The sequence below is a fragment of the Schistocerca serialis genome, chromosome 9 (assembly GCF_023864345.2).
Source record: "Schistocerca serialis cubense isolate TAMUIC-IGC-003099 chromosome 9, iqSchSeri2.2, whole genome shotgun sequence".
NCBI lineage: Eukaryota > Metazoa > Arthropoda > Insecta > Orthoptera > Acrididae > Schistocerca > Schistocerca serialis.
In genome coordinates this window covers 445,455,313-445,472,585 of record NC_064646.1, presented here as the reverse complement: position 1 = coordinate 445,472,585, position 17,273 = coordinate 445,455,313, and the positions used below count along the sequence as shown (strand labels likewise).

The 17,273-nt window shown below is 53.3% G+C and overlaps 53 non-coding genes across 53 annotated transcripts; 29 read left to right on the top strand and 24 right to left on the bottom strand.

Annotated features, from left to right (window-relative positions):
- Nucleotides 1-67: 67 nt before the first annotated feature.
- Trnam-cau (transfer RNA methionine (anticodon CAU)) lies at nucleotides 68-139 on the bottom strand. Its single transcript has one exon. It is a non-coding gene; the product is annotated as a tRNA-Met (tRNA).
- A 343-nt stretch (nucleotides 140-482) lies between these two features.
- On the bottom strand, nucleotides 483-555 carry Trnar-acg (transfer RNA arginine (anticodon ACG)). Its single transcript has one exon. It is a non-coding gene; the product is annotated as a tRNA-Arg (tRNA).
- A 378-nt stretch (nucleotides 556-933) lies between these two features.
- Trnai-uau (transfer RNA isoleucine (anticodon UAU)) lies at nucleotides 934-1,025 on the top strand. Its single transcript is given in 2 exon segments — nucleotides 934-971; nucleotides 990-1,025. It is a non-coding gene; the product is annotated as a tRNA-Ile (tRNA).
- A 107-nt stretch (nucleotides 1,026-1,132) lies between these two features.
- On the top strand, nucleotides 1,133-1,204 carry Trnad-guc (transfer RNA aspartic acid (anticodon GUC)). The gene has a single exon. It is a non-coding gene; the product is annotated as a tRNA-Asp (tRNA).
- A 107-nt stretch (nucleotides 1,205-1,311) lies between these two features.
- Trnad-guc (transfer RNA aspartic acid (anticodon GUC)) lies at nucleotides 1,312-1,383 on the top strand. Its single transcript has one exon. It is a non-coding gene; the product is annotated as a tRNA-Asp (tRNA).
- Nucleotides 1,384-1,628: 245 nt separating this feature from the next.
- Trnam-cau (transfer RNA methionine (anticodon CAU)) lies at nucleotides 1,629-1,700 on the bottom strand. The gene has a single exon. It is a non-coding gene; the product is annotated as a tRNA-Met (tRNA).
- A 287-nt stretch (nucleotides 1,701-1,987) lies between these two features.
- Trnar-acg (transfer RNA arginine (anticodon ACG)) lies at nucleotides 1,988-2,060 on the bottom strand. Its single transcript has one exon. It is a non-coding gene; the product is annotated as a tRNA-Arg (tRNA).
- Nucleotides 2,061-2,438: 378 nt separating this feature from the next.
- Trnai-uau (transfer RNA isoleucine (anticodon UAU)) lies at nucleotides 2,439-2,530 on the top strand. The gene is given in 2 exon segments: nucleotides 2,439-2,476; nucleotides 2,495-2,530. It is a non-coding gene; the product is annotated as a tRNA-Ile (tRNA).
- Nucleotides 2,531-2,637: 107 nt separating this feature from the next.
- Trnad-guc (transfer RNA aspartic acid (anticodon GUC)) lies at nucleotides 2,638-2,709 on the top strand. The gene has a single exon. It is a non-coding gene; the product is annotated as a tRNA-Asp (tRNA).
- A 107-nt stretch (nucleotides 2,710-2,816) lies between these two features.
- Nucleotides 2,817-2,888, top strand: Trnad-guc (transfer RNA aspartic acid (anticodon GUC)). Its single transcript has one exon. It is a non-coding gene; the product is annotated as a tRNA-Asp (tRNA).
- Nucleotides 2,889-3,133: 245 nt separating this feature from the next.
- Trnam-cau (transfer RNA methionine (anticodon CAU)) lies at nucleotides 3,134-3,205 on the bottom strand. The gene has a single exon. It is a non-coding gene; the product is annotated as a tRNA-Met (tRNA).
- A 287-nt stretch (nucleotides 3,206-3,492) lies between these two features.
- Trnar-acg (transfer RNA arginine (anticodon ACG)) lies at nucleotides 3,493-3,565 on the bottom strand. Its single transcript has one exon. It is a non-coding gene; the product is annotated as a tRNA-Arg (tRNA).
- A 378-nt stretch (nucleotides 3,566-3,943) lies between these two features.
- Trnai-uau (transfer RNA isoleucine (anticodon UAU)) lies at nucleotides 3,944-4,035 on the top strand. Its single transcript is given in 2 exon segments — nucleotides 3,944-3,981; nucleotides 4,000-4,035. It is a non-coding gene; the product is annotated as a tRNA-Ile (tRNA).
- A 106-nt stretch (nucleotides 4,036-4,141) lies between these two features.
- Nucleotides 4,142-4,214, top strand: Trnad-guc (transfer RNA aspartic acid (anticodon GUC)). Its single transcript has one exon. It is a non-coding gene; the product is annotated as a tRNA-Asp (tRNA).
- A 423-nt stretch (nucleotides 4,215-4,637) lies between these two features.
- Nucleotides 4,638-4,709, bottom strand: Trnam-cau (transfer RNA methionine (anticodon CAU)). The gene has a single exon. It is a non-coding gene; the product is annotated as a tRNA-Met (tRNA).
- Nucleotides 4,710-4,996: 287 nt separating this feature from the next.
- Nucleotides 4,997-5,069, bottom strand: Trnar-acg (transfer RNA arginine (anticodon ACG)). Its single transcript has one exon. It is a non-coding gene; the product is annotated as a tRNA-Arg (tRNA).
- Nucleotides 5,070-5,447: 378 nt separating this feature from the next.
- Trnai-uau (transfer RNA isoleucine (anticodon UAU)) lies at nucleotides 5,448-5,539 on the top strand. The gene is given in 2 exon segments: nucleotides 5,448-5,485; nucleotides 5,504-5,539. It is a non-coding gene; the product is annotated as a tRNA-Ile (tRNA).
- Nucleotides 5,540-5,646: 107 nt separating this feature from the next.
- On the top strand, nucleotides 5,647-5,718 carry Trnad-guc (transfer RNA aspartic acid (anticodon GUC)). Its single transcript has one exon. It is a non-coding gene; the product is annotated as a tRNA-Asp (tRNA).
- Nucleotides 5,719-5,825: 107 nt separating this feature from the next.
- On the top strand, nucleotides 5,826-5,897 carry Trnad-guc (transfer RNA aspartic acid (anticodon GUC)). The gene has a single exon. It is a non-coding gene; the product is annotated as a tRNA-Asp (tRNA).
- A 245-nt stretch (nucleotides 5,898-6,142) lies between these two features.
- Trnam-cau (transfer RNA methionine (anticodon CAU)) lies at nucleotides 6,143-6,214 on the bottom strand. The gene has a single exon. It is a non-coding gene; the product is annotated as a tRNA-Met (tRNA).
- Nucleotides 6,215-6,501: 287 nt separating this feature from the next.
- Nucleotides 6,502-6,574, bottom strand: Trnar-acg (transfer RNA arginine (anticodon ACG)). Its single transcript has one exon. It is a non-coding gene; the product is annotated as a tRNA-Arg (tRNA).
- A 378-nt stretch (nucleotides 6,575-6,952) lies between these two features.
- On the top strand, nucleotides 6,953-7,044 carry Trnai-uau (transfer RNA isoleucine (anticodon UAU)). Its single transcript is given in 2 exon segments — nucleotides 6,953-6,990; nucleotides 7,009-7,044. It is a non-coding gene; the product is annotated as a tRNA-Ile (tRNA).
- A 106-nt stretch (nucleotides 7,045-7,150) lies between these two features.
- Trnad-guc (transfer RNA aspartic acid (anticodon GUC)) lies at nucleotides 7,151-7,223 on the top strand. Its single transcript has one exon. It is a non-coding gene; the product is annotated as a tRNA-Asp (tRNA).
- Nucleotides 7,224-7,646: 423 nt separating this feature from the next.
- On the bottom strand, nucleotides 7,647-7,718 carry Trnam-cau (transfer RNA methionine (anticodon CAU)). Its single transcript has one exon. It is a non-coding gene; the product is annotated as a tRNA-Met (tRNA).
- A 287-nt stretch (nucleotides 7,719-8,005) lies between these two features.
- Trnar-acg (transfer RNA arginine (anticodon ACG)) lies at nucleotides 8,006-8,078 on the bottom strand. The gene has a single exon. It is a non-coding gene; the product is annotated as a tRNA-Arg (tRNA).
- Nucleotides 8,079-8,456: 378 nt separating this feature from the next.
- Nucleotides 8,457-8,548, top strand: Trnai-uau (transfer RNA isoleucine (anticodon UAU)). The gene is given in 2 exon segments: nucleotides 8,457-8,494; nucleotides 8,513-8,548. It is a non-coding gene; the product is annotated as a tRNA-Ile (tRNA).
- Nucleotides 8,549-8,654: 106 nt separating this feature from the next.
- Trnad-guc (transfer RNA aspartic acid (anticodon GUC)) lies at nucleotides 8,655-8,727 on the top strand. Its single transcript has one exon. It is a non-coding gene; the product is annotated as a tRNA-Asp (tRNA).
- Nucleotides 8,728-9,150: 423 nt separating this feature from the next.
- Trnam-cau (transfer RNA methionine (anticodon CAU)) lies at nucleotides 9,151-9,222 on the bottom strand. The gene has a single exon. It is a non-coding gene; the product is annotated as a tRNA-Met (tRNA).
- Nucleotides 9,223-9,509: 287 nt separating this feature from the next.
- Trnar-acg (transfer RNA arginine (anticodon ACG)) lies at nucleotides 9,510-9,582 on the bottom strand. Its single transcript has one exon. It is a non-coding gene; the product is annotated as a tRNA-Arg (tRNA).
- Nucleotides 9,583-9,960: 378 nt separating this feature from the next.
- Trnai-uau (transfer RNA isoleucine (anticodon UAU)) lies at nucleotides 9,961-10,052 on the top strand. Its single transcript is given in 2 exon segments — nucleotides 9,961-9,998; nucleotides 10,017-10,052. It is a non-coding gene; the product is annotated as a tRNA-Ile (tRNA).
- A 107-nt stretch (nucleotides 10,053-10,159) lies between these two features.
- Nucleotides 10,160-10,231, top strand: Trnad-guc (transfer RNA aspartic acid (anticodon GUC)). Its single transcript has one exon. It is a non-coding gene; the product is annotated as a tRNA-Asp (tRNA).
- Nucleotides 10,232-10,338: 107 nt separating this feature from the next.
- Nucleotides 10,339-10,410, top strand: Trnad-guc (transfer RNA aspartic acid (anticodon GUC)). Its single transcript has one exon. It is a non-coding gene; the product is annotated as a tRNA-Asp (tRNA).
- A 245-nt stretch (nucleotides 10,411-10,655) lies between these two features.
- Trnam-cau (transfer RNA methionine (anticodon CAU)) lies at nucleotides 10,656-10,727 on the bottom strand. The gene has a single exon. It is a non-coding gene; the product is annotated as a tRNA-Met (tRNA).
- Nucleotides 10,728-11,014: 287 nt separating this feature from the next.
- On the bottom strand, nucleotides 11,015-11,087 carry Trnar-acg (transfer RNA arginine (anticodon ACG)). The gene has a single exon. It is a non-coding gene; the product is annotated as a tRNA-Arg (tRNA).
- A 378-nt stretch (nucleotides 11,088-11,465) lies between these two features.
- Nucleotides 11,466-11,557, top strand: Trnai-uau (transfer RNA isoleucine (anticodon UAU)). Its single transcript is given in 2 exon segments — nucleotides 11,466-11,503; nucleotides 11,522-11,557. It is a non-coding gene; the product is annotated as a tRNA-Ile (tRNA).
- Nucleotides 11,558-11,664: 107 nt separating this feature from the next.
- Nucleotides 11,665-11,736, top strand: Trnad-guc (transfer RNA aspartic acid (anticodon GUC)). Its single transcript has one exon. It is a non-coding gene; the product is annotated as a tRNA-Asp (tRNA).
- A 107-nt stretch (nucleotides 11,737-11,843) lies between these two features.
- Trnad-guc (transfer RNA aspartic acid (anticodon GUC)) lies at nucleotides 11,844-11,915 on the top strand. The gene has a single exon. It is a non-coding gene; the product is annotated as a tRNA-Asp (tRNA).
- A 245-nt stretch (nucleotides 11,916-12,160) lies between these two features.
- Trnal-caa (transfer RNA leucine (anticodon CAA)) lies at nucleotides 12,161-12,232 on the bottom strand. The gene has a single exon. It is a non-coding gene; the product is annotated as a tRNA-Leu (tRNA).
- Nucleotides 12,233-12,519: 287 nt separating this feature from the next.
- On the bottom strand, nucleotides 12,520-12,592 carry Trnar-acg (transfer RNA arginine (anticodon ACG)). Its single transcript has one exon. It is a non-coding gene; the product is annotated as a tRNA-Arg (tRNA).
- A 378-nt stretch (nucleotides 12,593-12,970) lies between these two features.
- On the top strand, nucleotides 12,971-13,062 carry Trnai-uau (transfer RNA isoleucine (anticodon UAU)). Its single transcript is given in 2 exon segments — nucleotides 12,971-13,008; nucleotides 13,027-13,062. It is a non-coding gene; the product is annotated as a tRNA-Ile (tRNA).
- A 107-nt stretch (nucleotides 13,063-13,169) lies between these two features.
- Trnad-guc (transfer RNA aspartic acid (anticodon GUC)) lies at nucleotides 13,170-13,241 on the top strand. The gene has a single exon. It is a non-coding gene; the product is annotated as a tRNA-Asp (tRNA).
- Nucleotides 13,242-13,348: 107 nt separating this feature from the next.
- Nucleotides 13,349-13,420, top strand: Trnay-gua (transfer RNA tyrosine (anticodon GUA)). The gene has a single exon. It is a non-coding gene; the product is annotated as a tRNA-Tyr (tRNA).
- A 245-nt stretch (nucleotides 13,421-13,665) lies between these two features.
- On the bottom strand, nucleotides 13,666-13,737 carry Trnam-cau (transfer RNA methionine (anticodon CAU)). Its single transcript has one exon. It is a non-coding gene; the product is annotated as a tRNA-Met (tRNA).
- A 287-nt stretch (nucleotides 13,738-14,024) lies between these two features.
- Nucleotides 14,025-14,097, bottom strand: Trnar-acg (transfer RNA arginine (anticodon ACG)). Its single transcript has one exon. It is a non-coding gene; the product is annotated as a tRNA-Arg (tRNA).
- A 378-nt stretch (nucleotides 14,098-14,475) lies between these two features.
- Trnai-uau (transfer RNA isoleucine (anticodon UAU)) lies at nucleotides 14,476-14,567 on the top strand. The gene is given in 2 exon segments: nucleotides 14,476-14,513; nucleotides 14,532-14,567. It is a non-coding gene; the product is annotated as a tRNA-Ile (tRNA).
- Nucleotides 14,568-14,674: 107 nt separating this feature from the next.
- On the top strand, nucleotides 14,675-14,746 carry Trnad-guc (transfer RNA aspartic acid (anticodon GUC)). Its single transcript has one exon. It is a non-coding gene; the product is annotated as a tRNA-Asp (tRNA).
- Nucleotides 14,747-14,853: 107 nt separating this feature from the next.
- Trnad-guc (transfer RNA aspartic acid (anticodon GUC)) lies at nucleotides 14,854-14,925 on the top strand. The gene has a single exon. It is a non-coding gene; the product is annotated as a tRNA-Asp (tRNA).
- A 245-nt stretch (nucleotides 14,926-15,170) lies between these two features.
- Nucleotides 15,171-15,242, bottom strand: Trnam-cau (transfer RNA methionine (anticodon CAU)). Its single transcript has one exon. It is a non-coding gene; the product is annotated as a tRNA-Met (tRNA).
- Nucleotides 15,243-15,529: 287 nt separating this feature from the next.
- Nucleotides 15,530-15,602, bottom strand: Trnar-acg (transfer RNA arginine (anticodon ACG)). Its single transcript has one exon. It is a non-coding gene; the product is annotated as a tRNA-Arg (tRNA).
- A 378-nt stretch (nucleotides 15,603-15,980) lies between these two features.
- Nucleotides 15,981-16,072, top strand: Trnai-uau (transfer RNA isoleucine (anticodon UAU)). Its single transcript is given in 2 exon segments — nucleotides 15,981-16,018; nucleotides 16,037-16,072. It is a non-coding gene; the product is annotated as a tRNA-Ile (tRNA).
- A 106-nt stretch (nucleotides 16,073-16,178) lies between these two features.
- Trnad-guc (transfer RNA aspartic acid (anticodon GUC)) lies at nucleotides 16,179-16,251 on the top strand. The gene has a single exon. It is a non-coding gene; the product is annotated as a tRNA-Asp (tRNA).
- A 423-nt stretch (nucleotides 16,252-16,674) lies between these two features.
- Trnam-cau (transfer RNA methionine (anticodon CAU)) lies at nucleotides 16,675-16,746 on the bottom strand. Its single transcript has one exon. It is a non-coding gene; the product is annotated as a tRNA-Met (tRNA).
- Nucleotides 16,747-17,033: 287 nt separating this feature from the next.
- Nucleotides 17,034-17,106, bottom strand: Trnar-acg (transfer RNA arginine (anticodon ACG)). The gene has a single exon. It is a non-coding gene; the product is annotated as a tRNA-Arg (tRNA).
- Nucleotides 17,107-17,273: the final 167 nt, after the last annotated feature.

Here is a 17,273-nt window from a genome sequence, read left to right as displayed (position 1 = left end):
AAAGCACCCCAGCCGACGCTGTGGGCGTAATAATCGAGCTCGACACAGTCCGCAAAAGAAATAATTTTAGCAGAGCGTGGTTTCGATCCACGGACCTCTGGGTTATGGGCCCAGCACGCTTCCACTGCGCCACTCTGCTGGCTGGGGTTGCGCCGGCTCTGCGCCACGTGACGTGGGACACTTGGAAAGTGTTGTCTGCGTCGCTTTCACACGCCTGTATTTAATTGCGTATCATCTCCTACAGCTCTCAGCTTGACTTGTCTCGACTTTGCTCGACTGACGCTACGCTGACGCTTGCAGGCAGCGATATTTACCACGATCGACTTGCTCGACTGACGCTACGCTGACGCTTGCAGGCAGCGATATTTACCACGATCGACTCGACATGCAGCTGCGAGATGCACAGGAGCAACAAAGCACTCCACGATGCGGCGACATACGAAATCCACTGGCCAGCTACGCGTCGGCAACTAACAAAATGCCGACCCTGCCAGGATTCGAACCTGGAATCTTCTGATCCGTAGTCAGACGCGTTATCCGTTGCGCCACAGGGCCAGTGGCAGCATTTCTTTCTACGAGACAAGTGCAATTCGCTAAGAAACGTGTTCTCCATGGCTGAGCAAGCTCCCAAGGAAGGTACCTCTCGTCCAGCTGCGTGGCCGCAGTGCGCCTGCAGAGCTTAGAGCTTGCCACGCATCTGCTCTCGCTGTTCGACAGGTAGCAGAAGGCAAGGCGCGCGTTTTCCCGCGTTTTCTCGACGACCAGAGCCGGTTGATGTGCATGTAAGCGTAGCATATGAAACAAGAATAGCACGAAGCATTGGTAGTCAGGTGCCAAAGTCGCAGTATGGCATCAGGTGGCGATCGTATGTTTCTGTGGCCACCACTGGTTTGCAGCAAAGTGAATACCGCTAACTGAGAGCACTGTGTTGTAGCCCCAGTGGCGCAATTGGTTAGCGCACGGTACTTATAAGGCAGTAGCCGTGAGCAATGCCGGGGTTGTGAGTTCGAGCCTCACCTGGGGCATACTTTCAATTCTTAGCAGCTGTCTCTGACAGCAACAGGAGGCTAGGTTTGAGATGTATCAGCTATTTGAGTAACATAATTGTGCATTCGAGACGCTAGCTGCGTCTTCCTCGGTAGTATAGTGGTTAGTATCCCCGCCTGTCACGCGGGAGACCGGGGTTCGATTCCCCGCCGGGGAGGCACATCCGATTTTTAATTGCTGCTCTATCACTCGCCGAACTTAGTGTAGGACGTTTGCGGCTACTAGCACCATATCTCTCGCACACAGGCATGTGTGTACAGCGCATCCTCGGTAGTATAGTGGTTAGTATCCCCGCCTGTCACGCGGGAGACCGGGGTTCGATTCCCCGCCGGGGAGATGCGATTTTTATCTCACAAACCTGTTCGAGTGTTGCGCGTATGGGGGTCGTAAGAGCATTAACTTTGCGATCGTGGAGTGTAGTTGGTGCGAAATCTTAAAAAATGCTACATCTTAGGAAGTGGTTCTCGCATTCTTCACACTTCAGAATTACGGGGTTTGCTGTTAACGCTGAATCAAAGCACCCCAGCCGACGCTGTGGGCGTAATAATCGAGCTCGACACAGTCCGCAAAAGAAATAATTTTAGCAGAGCGTGGTTTCGATCCACGGACCTCTGGGTTATGGGCCCAGCACGCTTCCACTGCGCCACTCTGCTGGCTGGGGTTGCGCCGGCTCTGCGCCACGTGACGTGGGACACTTGGAAAGTGTTGTCTGCGTCGCTTTCACACGCCTGTATTTAATTGCGTATCATCTCCTACAGCTCTCAGCTTGACTTGTCTCGACTTTGCTCGACTGACGCTACGCTGACGCTTGCAGGCAGCGATATTTACCACGATCGAGTCGACATGCAGCTGCGAGATGCACAGGAGCAACAAAGCACTCCACGATGCGGCGACATACGAAATCCACTGGCCAGCTACGCGTCGGCAACTAACAAAATGCCGACCCTGCCAGGATTCGAACCTGGAATCTTCTGATCCGTAGTCAGACGCGTTATCCGTTGCGCCACAGGGCCAGTGGCAGCATTTCTTTCTACGAGACAAGTGCAATTCGCTACGAAACGTGTTCTCCATGGCTGAGCAAGCTCCCAAGGAAGGTACCTCTCGTCCAGCTGCGTGGCCGCAGTGCGCCTGCAGAGCTTAGAGCTTGCCACGCATCTGCTCTCGCTGTTCGACAGGTAGCAGAAGGCAAGGCGCGCGTTTTCCCGCGTTTTCTCGACGACCAGAGCCGGTTGATGTGCATGTAAGCGTAGCATATGAAACAAGAATAGCACGAAGCATTGGTAGTCAGGTGCCAAAGTCGCAGTATGGCATCAGGTGGCGATCGTATGTTTCTGTGGCCACCACTGGTTTGCAGCAAAGTGAATACCGCTAACTGAGAGCACTGTGTTGTAGCCCCAGTGGCGCAATTGGTTAGCGCACGGTACTTATAAGGCAGTAGCCGTGAGCAATGCCGGGGTTGTGAGTTCGAGCCTCACCTGGGGCATACTTTTAATTCTTAGCAGCTGTCTCTGACAGCAACAGGAGGCTAGGTTTGAGATGTATCAGCTATTTGAGTAACATAATTGTGCATTCGAGACGCTAGCTGCGTCTTCCTCGGTAGTATAGTGGTTAGTACCCCCGCCTGTCACGCGGGAGACCGGGGTTCGATTCCCCGCCGGGGAGGCACATCCGATTTTTAATTGCTGCTCTATCACTCGCCGAACTTAGTGTAGGACGTTTGCGGCTACTAGCACCATATCTCTCGCACACAGGCATGTGTGTACAGCGCATCCTCGGTAGTATAGTGGTTAGTATCCCCGCCTGTCACGCGGGAGACCGGGGTTCGATTCCCCGCTGGGGAGATGCGATTTTTATCTCACAAACCTGTTCGAGTGTTGCGCGTATGGGGGTCGTAAGAGCATAAACTTTGCGATCGTGGAGTGTAGTTGGTGCGAAATCTTAAAAAATGCTACATCTTAGGAAGTGGTTCTCGCATTCTTCACACTTCAGAATTACGGGGTTTGCTGTTAACGCTGAATCAAAGCACCCCAGCCGACGCTGTGGGCGTAATAATCGAGCTCGACACAGTCCGCAAAAGAAATAATTTTAGCAGAGCGTGGTTTCGATCCACGGACCTCTGGGTTATGGGCCCAGCACGCTTCCACTGCGCCACTCTGCTGGCTGGGGTTGCGCCGGCTCTGCGCCACGTGACGTGGGACACTTGGAAAGTGTTGTCTGCGTCGCTTTCACACGCCTGTATTTAATTGCGTATCATCTCCTACAGCTCTCAGCTTGACTTGTCTCGACTTTGCTCGACTGACGCTACGCTGACGCTTGCAGGCAGCGATATTTACCACGATCGACTCGACATGCAGCTGCGAGATGCACAGGAGCAACAAAGCACTCCACGATGCGGCGACATACGAAATCCACTGGCCAGCTACGCGTCGGCAACTAACAAAATGCCGACCCTGCCAGGATTCGAACCTGGAATCTTCTGATCCGTAGTCAGACGCGTTATCCGTTGCGCCACAGGGCCAGTGGCAGCATTTCTTTCTACGAGACAAGTGCAATTCGCTACGAAACGTGTTCTCCATGGCTGAGCAAGCTCCCAAGGAAGGTACCTCTCGTCCAGCTGCGTGGCCGCAGTGCGCCTGCAGAGCTTAGAGCTTGCCACGCATCTGCTCTCGCTGTTCGACAGGTAGCAGAAGGCAAGGCGCGCGTTTTCCCGCGTTTTCTCGACGACCAGAGCCGGTTGATGTGCATGTAAGCGTAGCATATGAAACAAGAATAGCACGAAGCATTGGTAGTCAGGTGCCAAAGTCGCAGTATGGCATCAGGTGGCGATCGTATGTTTCTGTGGCCACCACTGGTTTGCAGCAAAGTGAATACCGCTAACTGAGAGCACTGTGTTGTAGCCCCAGTGGCGCAATTGGTTAGCGCACGGTACTTATAAGGCAGTAGCCGTGAGCAATGCCGGGGTTGTGAGTTCGAGCCTCACCTGGGGCATACTTTTAATTCTTAGCAGCTGTCTCTGACAGCAACAGGAGGCTAGGTTTGAGATGTATCAGCTATTTGAGTAACATAATTGTGCATTCGAGACGCTAGCTGCGTCTCCCTCGGTAGTATAGTGGTTAGTACCCCCGCCTGTCACGCGGGAGACCGGGGTTCGATTCCCCGCCGGGGAGGCACATCCGATTTTTAATTGCTGCTCTATCACTCGCCGAACTTAGTGTAGGACGTTTGCGGCTACTAGCACCATATCTCTCGCACACAGGCATGTGTGTACAGCGCATCCTCGGTAGTATAGTGGTTAGTATCCCCGCCTGTCACGCGGGAGACCGGGGTTCGATTCCCCGCTTGGAGATGCGATTTTTATCTCACAAACCTGTTCGAGTGTTGCGCGTATGGGGGTCGTAAGAGCATAAACTTTGCGATCGTGGAGTGTAGTTGGTGCGAAATCTTAAAAAATGCTACATCTTAGGAAGTGGTTCTCGCATTCTTCACACTTCAGAATTACGGGGTTTTCTGTTAACGCTGAATCAAAGCACCCCAGCCGACGCTGTGGGCGTAATAATCGAGCTCGACACAGTCCGCAAAAGAAATAATTTTAGCAGAGCGTGGTTTCGATCCACGGACCTCTGGGTTATGGGCCCAGCACGCTTCCACTGCGCCACTCTGCTGGCTGGGGTTGCGCCGGCTCTGCGCCACGTGACGTGGGACACTTGGAAAGTGTTGTCTGCGTCGCTTTCACACGCCTGTATTTAATTGCGTATCATCTCCTACAGCTCTCAGCTTGACTTGTCTCGACTTTGCTCGACTGACGCTACGCTGACGCTTGCAGGCAGCGATATTTACCACGATCGACTCGACATGCAGCTGCGAGATGCACAGGAGCAACAAAGCACTCCACGATGCGGCGACATACGAAATCCACTGGCCAGCTACGCGTCGGCAACTAACAAAATGCCGACCCTGCCAGGATTCGAACCTGGAATCTTCTGATCCGTAGTCAGACGCGTTATCCGTTGCGCCACAGGGCCAGTGGCAGCATTTCTTTCTACGAGACAAGTGCAATTCGCTAAGAAACGTGTTCTCCATGGCTGAGCAAGCTCCCAAGGAAGGTACCTCTCGTCCAGCTGCGTGGCCGCAGTGCGCCTGCAGAGCTTAGAGCTTGCCACGCATCTGCTCTCGCTGTTCGACAGGTAGCAGAAGGCAAGGCGCGCGTTTTCCCGCGTTTTCTCGACGACCAGAGCCGGTTGATGTGCATGTAAGCGTAGCATATGAAACAAGAATAGCACGAAGCATTGGTAGTCAGGTGCCAAAGTCGCAGTATGGCATCAGGTGGCGATCGTATGTTTCTGTGGCCACCACTGGTTTGCAGCAAAGTGAATACCGCTAACTGAGAGCACTGTGTTGTAGCCCCAGTGGCGCAATTGGTTAGCGCACGGTACTTATAAGGCAGTAGCCGTGAGCAATGCCGGGGTTGTGAGTTCGAGCCTCACCTGGGGCATACTTTTAATTCTTAGCAGCTGTCTCTGACAGCAACAGGAGGCTAGGTTTGAGATGTATCAGCTATTTGAGTAACATAATTGTGCATTCGAGACGCTAGCTGCGTCTTCCTCGGTAGTATAGTGGTTAGTACCCCCGCCTGTCACGCGGGAGACCGGGGTTCGATTCCCCGCCGGGGAGGCACATCCGATTTTTAATTGCTGCTCTATCACTCGCCGAACTTAGTGTAGGACGTTTGCGGCTACTAGCACCATATCTCTCGCACACAGGCATGTGTGTACAGCGCATCCTCGGTAGTATAGTGGTTAGTATCCCCGCCTGTCACGCGGGAGACCGGGGTTCGATTCCCCGCTGGGGAGATGCGATTTTTATCTCACAAACCTGTTCGAGTGTTGCGCGTATGGGGGTCGTAAGAGCATAAACATTGCGATCGTGGAGTGTAGTTGGTGCGAAATCTTAAAAAATGCTACATCTTAGGAAGTGGTTCTCGCATTCTTCACACTTCAGAATTACGGGGTTTGCTGTTAACGCTGAATCAAAGCACCCCAGCCGACGCTGTGGGCGTAATAATCGAGCTCGACACAGTCCGCAAAAGAAATAATTTTAGCAGAGCGTGGTTTCGATCCACGGACCTCTGGGTTATGGGCCCAGCACGCTTCCACTGCGCCACTCTGCTGGCTGGGGTTGCGCCGGCTCTGCGCCACGTGACGTGGGACACTTGGAAAGTGTTGTCTGCGTCGCTTTCACACGCCTGTATTTAATTGCGTATCATCTCCTACAGCTCTCAGCTTGACTTGTCTCGACTTTGCTCGACTGACGCTACGCTGACGCTTGCAGGCAGCGATATTTACCACGATCGACTCGACATGCAGCTGCGAGATGCACAGGAGCAACAAAGCACTCCACGATGCGGCGACATACGAAATCCACTGGCCAGCTACGCGTCGGCAACTAACAAAATGCCGACCCTGCCAGGATTCGAACCTGGAATCTTCTGATCCGTAGTCAGACGCGTTATCCGTTGCGCCACAGGGCCAGTGGCAGCATTTCTTTCTACGAGACAAGTGCAATTCGCTACGAAACGTGTTCTCCATGGCTGAGCAAGCTCCCAAGGAAGGTACCTCTCGTCCAGCTGCGTGGCCGCAGTGCGCCTGCAGAGCTTAGAGCTTGCCACGCATCTGCTCTCGCTGTTCGACAGGTAGCAGAAGGCAAGGCGCGCGTTTTCCCGCGTTTTCTCGACGACCAGAGCCGGTTGATGTGCATGTAAGCGTAGCATATGAAACAAGAATAGCACGAAGCATTGGTAGTCAGGTGCCAAAGTCGCAGTATGGCATCAGGTGGCGATCGTATGTTTCTGTGGCCACCACTGGTTTGCAGCAAAGTGAATACCGCTAACTGAGAGCACTGTGTTGTAGCCCCAGTGGCGCAATTGGTTAGCGCACGGTACTTATAAGGCAGTAGCCGTGAGCAATGCCGGGGTTGTGAGTTCGAGCCTCACCTGGGGCATACTTTTAATTCTTAGCAGCTGTCTCTGACAGCAACAGGAGGCTAGGTTTGAGATGTATCAGCTATTTGAGTAACATAATTGTGCATTCGAGACGCTAGCTGCGTCTCCCTCGGTAGTATAGTGGTTAGTACCCCCGCCTGTCACGCGGGAGACCGGGGTTCGATTCCCCGCCGGGGAGGCACATCCGATTTTTAATTGCTGCTCTATCACTCGCCGAACTTAGTGTAGGACGTTTGCGGCTACTAGCACCATATCTCTCGCACACAGGCATGTGTGTACAGCGCATCCTCGGTAGTATAGTGGTTAGTATCCCCGCCTGTCACGCGGGAGACCGGGGTTCGATTCCCCGCTTGGAGATGCGATTTTTATCTCACAAACCTGTTCGAGTGTTGCGCGTATGGGGGTCGTAAGAGCATAAACTTTGCGATCGTGGAGTGTAGTTGGTGCGAAATCTTAAAAAATGCTACATCTTAGGAAGTGGTTCTCGCATTCTTCACACTTCAGAATTACGGGGTTTGCTGTTAACGCTGAATCAAAGCACCCCAGCCGACGCTGTGGGCGTAATAATCGAGCTCGACACAGTCCGCAAAAGAAATAATTTTAGCAGAGCGTGGTTTCGATCCACGGACCTCTGGGTTATGGGCCCAGCACGCTTCCACTGCGCCACTCTGCTGGCTGGGGTTGCGCCGGCTCTGCGCCACGTGACGTGGGACACTTGGAAAGTGTTGTCTGCGTCGCTTTCACACGCCTGTATTTAATTGCGTATCATCTCCTACAGCTCTCAGCTTGACTTGTCTCGACTTTGCTCGACTGACGCTACGCTGACGCTTGCAGGCAGCGATATTTACCACGATCGACTCGACATGCAGCTGCGAGATGCACAGGAGCAACAAAGCACTCCACGATGCGGCCACATACGAAATCCACTGGCCAGCTACGCGTCGGCAACTAATAAAATGCCGACCCTGCCAGGATTCGAACCTGGAATCTTCTGATCCGTAGTCAGACGCGTTATCCGTTGCGCCACAGGGCCAGTGGCAGCATTTCTTTCTACGAGACAAGTGCAATTCGCTACGAAACGTGTTCTCCATGGCTGAGCAAGCTCCCAAGGAAGGTACCTCTCGTCCAGCTGCGTGGCCGCAGTGCGCCTGCAGAGCTTAGAGCTTGCCACGCATCTGCTCTCGCTGTTCGACAGGTAGCAGAAGGCAAGGCGCGCGTTTTCCCGCGTTTTCTCGACGACCAGAGCCGGTTGATGTGCATGTAAGCGTAGCATATGAAACAAGAATAGCACGAAGCATTGGTAGTCAGGTGCCAAAGTCGCAGTATGGCATCAGGTGGCGATCGTATGTTTCTGTGGCCACCACTGGTTTGCAGCAAAGTGAATACCGCTAACTGAGAGCACTGTGTTGTAGCCCCAGTGGCGCAATTGGTTAGCGCACGGTACTTATAAGGCAGTAGCCGTGAGCAATGCCGGGGTTGTGAGTTCGAGCCTCACCTGGGGCATACTTTTAATTCTTAGCAGCTGTCTCTGACAGCAACAGGAGGCTAGGTTTGAGATGTATCAGCTATTTGAGTAACATAATTGTGCATTCGAGACGCTAGCTGCGTCTCCCTCGGTAGTATAGTGGTTAGTACCCCCGCCTGTCACGCGGGAGACCGGGGTTCGATTCCCCGCCGGGGAGGCACATCCGATTTTTAATTGCTGCTCTATCACTCGCCGAACTTAGTGTAGGACGTTTGCGGCTACTAGCACCATATCTCTCGCACACAGGCATGTGTGTACAGCGCATCCTCGGTAGTATAGTGGTTAGTATCCCCGCCTGTCACGCGGGAGACCGGGGTTCGATTCCCCGCTTGGAGATGCGATTTTTATCTCACAAACCTGTTCGAGTGTTGCGCGTATGGGGGTCGTAAGAGCATAAACTTTGCGATCGTGGAGTGTAGTTGGTGCGAAATCTTAAAAAATGCTACATCTTAGGAAGTGGTTCTCGCATTCTTCACACTTCAGAATTACGGGGTTTGCTGTTAACGCTGAATCAAAGCACCCCAGCCGACGCTGTGGGCGTAATAATCGAGCTCGACACAGTCCGCAAAAGAAATAATTTTAGCAGAGCGTGGTTTCGATCCACGGACCTCTGGGTTATGGGCCCAGCACGCTTCCACTGCGCCACTCTGCTGGCTGGGGTTGCGCCGGCTCTGCGCCACGTGACGTGGGACACTTGGAAAGTGTTGTCTGCGTCGCTTTCACACGCCTGTATTTAATTGCGTATCATCTCCTACAGCTCTCAGCTTGACTTGTCTCGACTTTGCTCGACTGACGCTACGCTGACGCTTGCAGGCAGCGATATTTACCACGATCGACTCGACATGCAGCTGCGAGATGCACAGGAGCAACAAAGCACTCCACGATGCGGCGACATACGAAATCCACTGGCCAGCTACGCGTCGGCAACTAATAAAATGCCGACCCTGCCAGGATTCGAACCTGGAATCTTCTGATCCGTAGTCAGACGCGTTATCCGTTGCGCCACAGGGCCAGTGGCAGCATTTCTTTCTACGAGACAAGTGCAATTCGCTAAGAAACGTGTTCTCCATGGCTGAGCAAGCTCCCAAGGAAGGTACCTCTCGTCCAGCTGCGTGGCCGCAGTGCGCCTGCAGAGCTTAGAGCTTGCCACGCATCTGCTCTCGCTGTTCGACAGGTAGCAGAAGGCAAGGCGCGCGTTTTCCCGCGTTTTCTCGACGACCAGAGCCGGTTGATGTGCATGTAAGCGTAGCATATGAAACAAGAATAGCACGAAGCATTGGTAGTCAGGTGCCAAAGTCGCAGTATGGCATCAGGTGGCGATCGTATGTTTCTGTGGCCACCACTGGTTTGCAGCAAAGTGAATACCGCTAACTGAGAGCACTGTGTTGTAGCCCCAGTGGCGCAATTGGTTAGCGCACGGTACTTATAAGGCAGTAGCCGTGAGCAATGCCGGGGTTGTGAGTTCGAGCCTCACCTGGGGCATACTTTCAATTCTTAGCAGCTGTCTCTGACAGCAACAGGAGGCTAGGTTTGAGATGTATCAGCTATTTGAGTAACATAATTGTGCATTCGAGACGCTAGCTGCGTCTTCCTCGGTAGTATAGTGGTTAGTATCCCCGCCTGTCACGCGGGAGACCGGGGTTCGATTCCTCGCCGGGGAGGCACATCCGATTTTTAATTGCTGCTCTATCACTCGCCGAACTTAGTGTAGGACGTTTGCGGCTACTAGCACCATATCTCTCGCACACAGGCATGTGTGTACAGCGCATCCTCGGTAGTATAGTGGTTAGTATCCCCGCCTGTCACGCGGGAGACCGGGGTTCGATTCCCCGCCGGGGAGATGCGATTTTTATCTCACAAACCTGTTCGAGTGTTGCGCGTATGGGGGTCGTAAGAGCATTAACTTTGCGATCGTGGAGTGTAGTTGGTGCGAAATCTTAAAAAATGCTACATCTTAGGAAGTGGTTCTCGCATTCTTCACACTTCAGAATTACGGGGTTTGCTGTTAACGCTGAATCAAAGCACCCCAGCCGACGCTGTGGGCGTAATAATCGAGCTCGACACAGTCCGCAAAAGAAATAATTTTAGCAGAGCGTGGTTTCGATCCACGGACCTCTGGGTTATGGGCCCAGCACGCTTCCACTGCGCCACTCTGCTGGCTGGGGTTGCGCCGGCTCTGCGCCACGTGACGTGGGACACTTGGAAAGTGTTGTCTGCGTCGCTTTCACACGCCTGTATTTAATTGCGTATCATCTCCTACAGCTCTCAGCTTCACTTGTCTCGACTTTGCTCGACTGACGCTACGCTGACGCTTGCAGGCAGCGATATTTACCACGATCGAGTCGACATGCAGCTGCGAGATGCACAGGAGCAACAAAGCACTCCACGATGCGGCGACATACGAAATCCACTGGCCAGCTACGCGTCGGCAACTAACAAAATGCCGACCCTGCCAGGATTCGAACCTGGAATCTTCTGATCCGTAGTCAGACGCGTTATCCGTTGCGCCACAGGGCCAGTGGCAGCATTTCTTTCTACGAGACAAGTGCAATTCGCTACGAAACGTGTTCTCCATGGCTGAGCAAGCTCCCAAGGAAGGTACCTCTCGTCCAGCTGCGTGGCCGCAGTGCGCCTGCAGAGCTTAGAGCTTGCCACGCATCTGCTCTCGCTGTTCGACAGGTAGCAGAAGGCAAGGCGCGCGTTTTCCCGCGTTTTCTCGACGACCAGAGCCGGTTGATGTGCATGTAAGCGTAGCATATGAAACAAGAATAGCACGAAGCATTGGTAGTCAGGTGCCAAAGTCGCAGTATGGCATCAGGTGGCGATCGTATGTTTCTGTGGCCACCACTGGTTTGCAGCAAAGTGAATACCGCTAACTGAGAGCACTGTGTTGTAGCCCCAGTGGCGCAATTGGTTAGCGCACGGTACTTATAAGGCAGTAGCCGTGAGCAATGCCGGGGTTGTGAGTTCGAGCCTCACCTGGGGCATACTTTTAATTCTTAGCAGCTGTCTCTGACAGCAACAGGAGGCTAGGTTTGAGATGTATCAGCTATTTGAGTAACATAATTGTGCATTCGAGACGCTAGCTGCGTCTTCCTCGGTAGTATAGTGGTTAGTATCCCCGCCTGTCACGCGGGAGACCGGGGTTCGATTCCCCGCCGGGGAGGCACATCCGATTTTTAATTGCTGCTCTATCACTCGCCGAACTTAGTGTAGGACGTTTGCGGCTACTAGCACCATATCTCTCGCACACAGGCATGTGTGTACAGCGCATCCTCGGTAGTATAGTGGTTAGTATCCCCGCCTGTCACGCGGGAGACCGGGGTTCGATTCCCCGCCGGGGAGATGCGATTTTTATCTCACAAACCTGTTCGAGTGTTGCGCGTATGGGGGTCGTGAGAGCATAAACTTTGCGATCGTGGAGTGTAGTTGGTGCGAAATCTTAAAAAATGCTACATCTTAGGAAGTGGTTCTCGCATTCTTCACACTTCAGAATTACGGGGTTTGCTGTTAACGCTGAATCAAAGCACCCCAGCCGACGCTGTGGGCGTAATAATCGAGCTCGACACAGTCCGCAAAAGAAATAATTTTAGCAGAGCGTGGTTTCGATCCACGGACCTCTGGGTTTTGGGCCCAGCACGCTTCCACTGCGCCACTCTGCTGGCTGGGGTTGCGCCGGCTCTGCGCCACGTGACGTGGGACACTTGGAAAGTGTTGTCTGCGTCGCTTTCACACGCCTGTATTTAATTGCGTATCATCTCCTACAGCTCTCAGCTTGACTTGTCTCGACTTTGCTCGACTGACGCTACGCTGACGCTTGCAGGCAGCGATATTTACCACGATCGAGTCGACATGCAGCTGCGAGATGCACAGGAGCAACAAAGCACTCCACGATGCGGCGACATACGAAATCCACTGGCCAGCTACGCGTCGGCAACTAACAAAATGCCGACCCTGCCAGGATTCGAACCTGGAATCTTCTGATCCGTAGTCAGACGCGTTATCCGTTGCGCCACAGGGCCAGTGGCAGCATTTCTTTCTACGAGACAAGTGCAATTCGCTACGAAACGTGTTCTCCATGGCTGAGCAAGCTCCCAAGGAAGGTACCTCTCGTCCAGCTGCGTGGCCGCAGTGCGCCTGCAGAGCTTAGAGCTTGCCACGCATCTGCTCTCGCTGTTCGACAGGTAGCAGAAGGCAAGGCGCGCGTTTTCCCGCGTTTTCTCGACGACCAGAGCCGGTTGATGTGCATGTAAGCGTAGCATATGAAACAAGAATAGCACGAAGCATTGGTAGTCAGGTGCCAAAGTCGCAGTATGGCATCAGGTGGCGATCGTATGTTTCTGTGGCCACCACTGGTTTGCAGCAAAGTGAATACCGCTAACTGAGAGCACTGTGTTGTAGCCCCAGTGGCGCAATTGGTTAGCGCACGGTACTTATAAGGCAGTAGCCGTGAGCAATGCCGGGGTTGTGAGTTCGAGCCTCACCTGGGGCATAATTTTAATTCTTAGCAGCTGTCTCTGACAGCAACAGGAGGCTAGGTTTGAGATGTATCAGCTATTTGAGTAACATAATTGTGCATTCGAGACGCTAGCTGCGTCTTCCTCGGTAGTATAATGGTTAGTACCCCCGCCTGTCACGCGGGAGACCGGGGTTCGATTCCCCGCCGGGGAGGCACATCCGATTTTTAATTGCTGCTCTATCACTCGCCGAACTTAGTGTAGGACGTTTGCGGCTACTAGCACCATATCTCTCGCACACAGGCATGTGTGTACAGCGCATCCTCGGTAGTATAGTGGTTAGTATCCCCGCCTGTAACGCGGGAGACCGGGGTTCGATTCCCCGCTGGGGAGATGCGATTTTTATCTCACAAACCTGTTCGAGTGTTGCGCGTATGGGGGTCGTAAGAGCATAAACTTTGCGATCGTGGAGTGTAGTTGGTGCGAAATCTTAAAAAATGCTACATCTTAGGAAGTGGTTCTCGCATTCTTCACACTTCAGAATTACGGGGTTTGCTGTTAACGCTGAATCAAAGCACCCCAGCCGACGCTGTGGGCGTAATAATCGAGCTCGACACAGTCCGCAAAAGAAATAATTTTAGCAGAGCGTGGTTTCGATCCACGGACCTCTGGGTTATGGGCCCAGCACGCTTCCACTGCGCCACTCTGCTGGCTGGGGTTGCGCCGGCTCTGCGCCACGTGACGTGGGACACTTGGAAAGTGTTGTCTGCGTCGCTTTCACACGCCTGTATTTAATTGCGTATCATCTCCTACAGCTCTCAGCTTGACTTGTCTCGACTTTGCTCGACTGACGCTACGCTGACGCTTGCAGGCAGCGATATTTACCACGATCGACTCGACATGCAGCTGCGAGATGCACAGGAGCAACAAAGCACTCCACGATGCGGCGACATACGAAATCCACTGGCCAGCTACGCGTCGGCAACTAACAAAATGCCGACCCTGCCAGGATTCGAACCTGGAATCTTCTGATCCGTAGTCAGACGCGTTATCCGTTGCGCCACAGGGCCAGTGGCAGCATTTCTTTCTACGAGACAAGTGCAATTCGCTAAGAAACGTGTTCTCCATGGCTGAGCAAGCTCCCAAGGAAGGTACCTCTCGTCCAGCTGCGTGGCCGCAGTGCGCCTGCAGAGCTTAGAGCTTGCCACGCATCTGCTCTCGCTGTTCGACAGGTAGCAGAAGGCAAGGCGCGCGTTTTCCCGCGTTTTCTCGACGACCAGAGCCGGTTGATGTGCATGTAAGCGTAGCATATGAAACAAGAATAGCACGAAGCATTGGTAGTCAGGTGCCAAAGTCGCAGTATGGCATCAGGTGGCGATCGTATGTTTCTGTGGCCACCACTGGTTTGCAGCAAAGTGAATACCGCTAACTGAGAGCACTGTGTTGTAGCCCCAGTGGCGCAATTGGTTAGCGCACGGTACTTATAAGGCAGTAGCCGTGAGCAATGCCGGGGTTGTGAGTTCGAGCCTCACCTGGGGCATACTTTTAATTCTTAGCAGCTGTCTCTGACAGCAACAGGAGGCTAGGTTTGAGATGTATCAGCTATTTGAGTAACATAATTGTGCATTCGAGACGCTAGCTGCGTCTTCCTCGGTAGTATAGTGGTTAGTACCCCCGCCTGTCACGCGGGAGACCGGGGTTCGATTCCCCGCCGGGGAGGCACATCCGATTTTTAATTGCTGCTCTATCACTCGCCGAACTTAGTGTAGGACGTTTGCGGCTACTAGCACCATATCTCTCGCACACAGGCATGTGTGTACAGCGCATCCTCGGTAGTATAGTGGTTAGTATCCCCGCCTGTCACGCGGGAGACCGGGTTTCGATTCCCCGCCGGGGAGATGCGATTTTTATCTCACAAACCTGTTCGAGTGTTGCGCGTATGGGGGTCGTAAGAGCATTAACTTTGCGATCGTGGAGTGTAGTTGGTGCGAAATCTTAAAAAATGCTACATCTTAGGAAGTGGTTCTCGCATTCTTCACACTTCAGAATTACGGGGTTTGCTGTTAACGCTGAATCAAAGCACCCCAGCCGACGCTGTGGGCGTAATAATCGAGCTCGACACAGTCCGCAAAAGAAATAATTTTAGCAGAGCGTGGTTTCGATCCACGGACCTCTGGGTTATGGGCCCAGCACGCTTCCACTGCGCCACTCTGCTGGCTGGGGTTGCGCCGGCTCTGCGCCACGTGACGTGGGACACTTGGAAAGTGTTGTCTGCGTCGCTTTCACACGCCTGTATTTAATTGCGTATCATCTCCTACAGCTCTCAGCTTGACTTGTCTCGACTTTGCTCGACTGACGCTACGCTGACGCTTGCAGGCAGCGATATTTACCACGATCGACTCGACATGCAGCTGCGAGATGCACAGGAGCAACAAAGCACTCCACGATGCGGCGACATACGAAATCCACTGGCCAGCTACGCGTCGGCAACTAACAAAATGCCGACCCTGCCAGGATTCGAACCTGGAATCTTCTGATCCGTAGTCAGACGCGTTATCCGTTGCGCCACAGGGCCAGTGGCAGCATTTCTTTCTACGAGACAAGTGCAATTCGCTAAGAAACGTGTTCTCCATGGCTGAGCAAGCTCCCAAGGAAGGTACCTCTCGTCCAGCTGCGTGGCCGCAGTGCGCCTGCAGAGCTTAGAGCTTGCCACGCATCTGCTCTCGCTGTTCGACAGGTAGCAGAAGGCAAGGCGCGCGTTTTCCCGCGTTTTCTCGACGACCAGAGCCGGTTGATGTGCATGTAAGCGTAGCATATGAAACAAGAATAGCACGAAGCATTGGTAGTCAGGTGCCAAAGTCGCAGTATGGCATCAGGTGGCGATCGTATGTTTCTGTGGCCACCACTGGTTTGCAGCAAAGTGAATACCGCTAACTGAGAGCACTGTGTTGTAGCCCCAGTGGCGCAATTGGTTAGCGCACGGTACTTATAAGGCAGTAGCCGTGAGCAATGCCGGGGTTGTGAGTTCGAGCCTCACCTGGGGCATACTTTTAATTCTTAGCAGCTGTCTCTGACAGCAACAGGAGGCTAGGTTTGAGATGTATCAGCTATTTGAGTAACATAATTGTGCATTCGAGACGCTAGCTGCGTCTCCCTCGGTAGTATAGTGGTTAGTACCCCCGCCTGTCACGCGGGAGACCGGGGTTCGATTCCCCGCCGGGGAGGCACATCCGATTTTTAATTGCTGCTCTATCACTCGCCGAACTTAGTGTAGGACGTTTGCGGCTACTAGCACCATATCTCTCGCACACAGGCATGTGTGTACAGCGCATCCTCGGTAGTATAGTGGTTAGTATCCCCGCCTGTCACGCGGGAGACCGGGGTTCGATTCCCCGCTTGGAGATGCGATTTTTATCTCACAAACCTGTTCGAGTGTTGCGCGTATGGGGGTCGTAAGAGCATAAACTTTGCGATCGTGGAGTGTAGTTGGTGCGAAATCTTAAAAAATGCTACATCTTAGGAAGTGGTTCTCGCATTCTTCACACTTCAGAATTACGGGGTTTGCTGTTAACGCTGAATCAAAGCACCCCAGCCGACGCTGTGGGCGTAATAATCGAGCTCGACACAGTCCGCAAAAGAAATAATTTTAGCAGAGCGTGGTTTCGATCCACGGACCTCTGGGTTATGGGCCCAGCACGCTTCCACTGCGCCACTCTGCTGGCTGGGGTTGCGCCGGCTCTGCGCCACGTGACGTGGGACACTTGGAAAGTGTTGTCTGCGTCGCTTTCACACGCCTGTATTTAATTGCGTATCATCTCCTACAGCTCTCAGCTTGACTTGTCTCGACTTTGCTCGACTGACGCTACGCTGACGCTTGCAGGCAGCGATATTTACCACGATCGACTCGACATGCAGCTGCGAGATGCACAGGAGCAACAAAGCACTCCACGATGCGGCCACATACGAAATCCACTGGCCAGCTACGCGTCGGCAACTAATAAAATGCCGACCCTGCCAGGATTCGAACCTGGAATCTTCTGATCCGTAGTCAGACGCGTTATCCGTTGCGCCACAGGGCCAGTGGCAGCATTTCTTTCTACGAGACAAGTGCAATTCGCTACGAAACGTGTTCTCCATGGCTGAGCAAGCTCCCAAGGAAGGTACCTCTCGTCCAGCTGCGTGGCCGCAGTGCGCCTGCAGAGCTTAGAGCTTGCCACGCATCTGCTCTCGCTGTTCGACAGGTAGC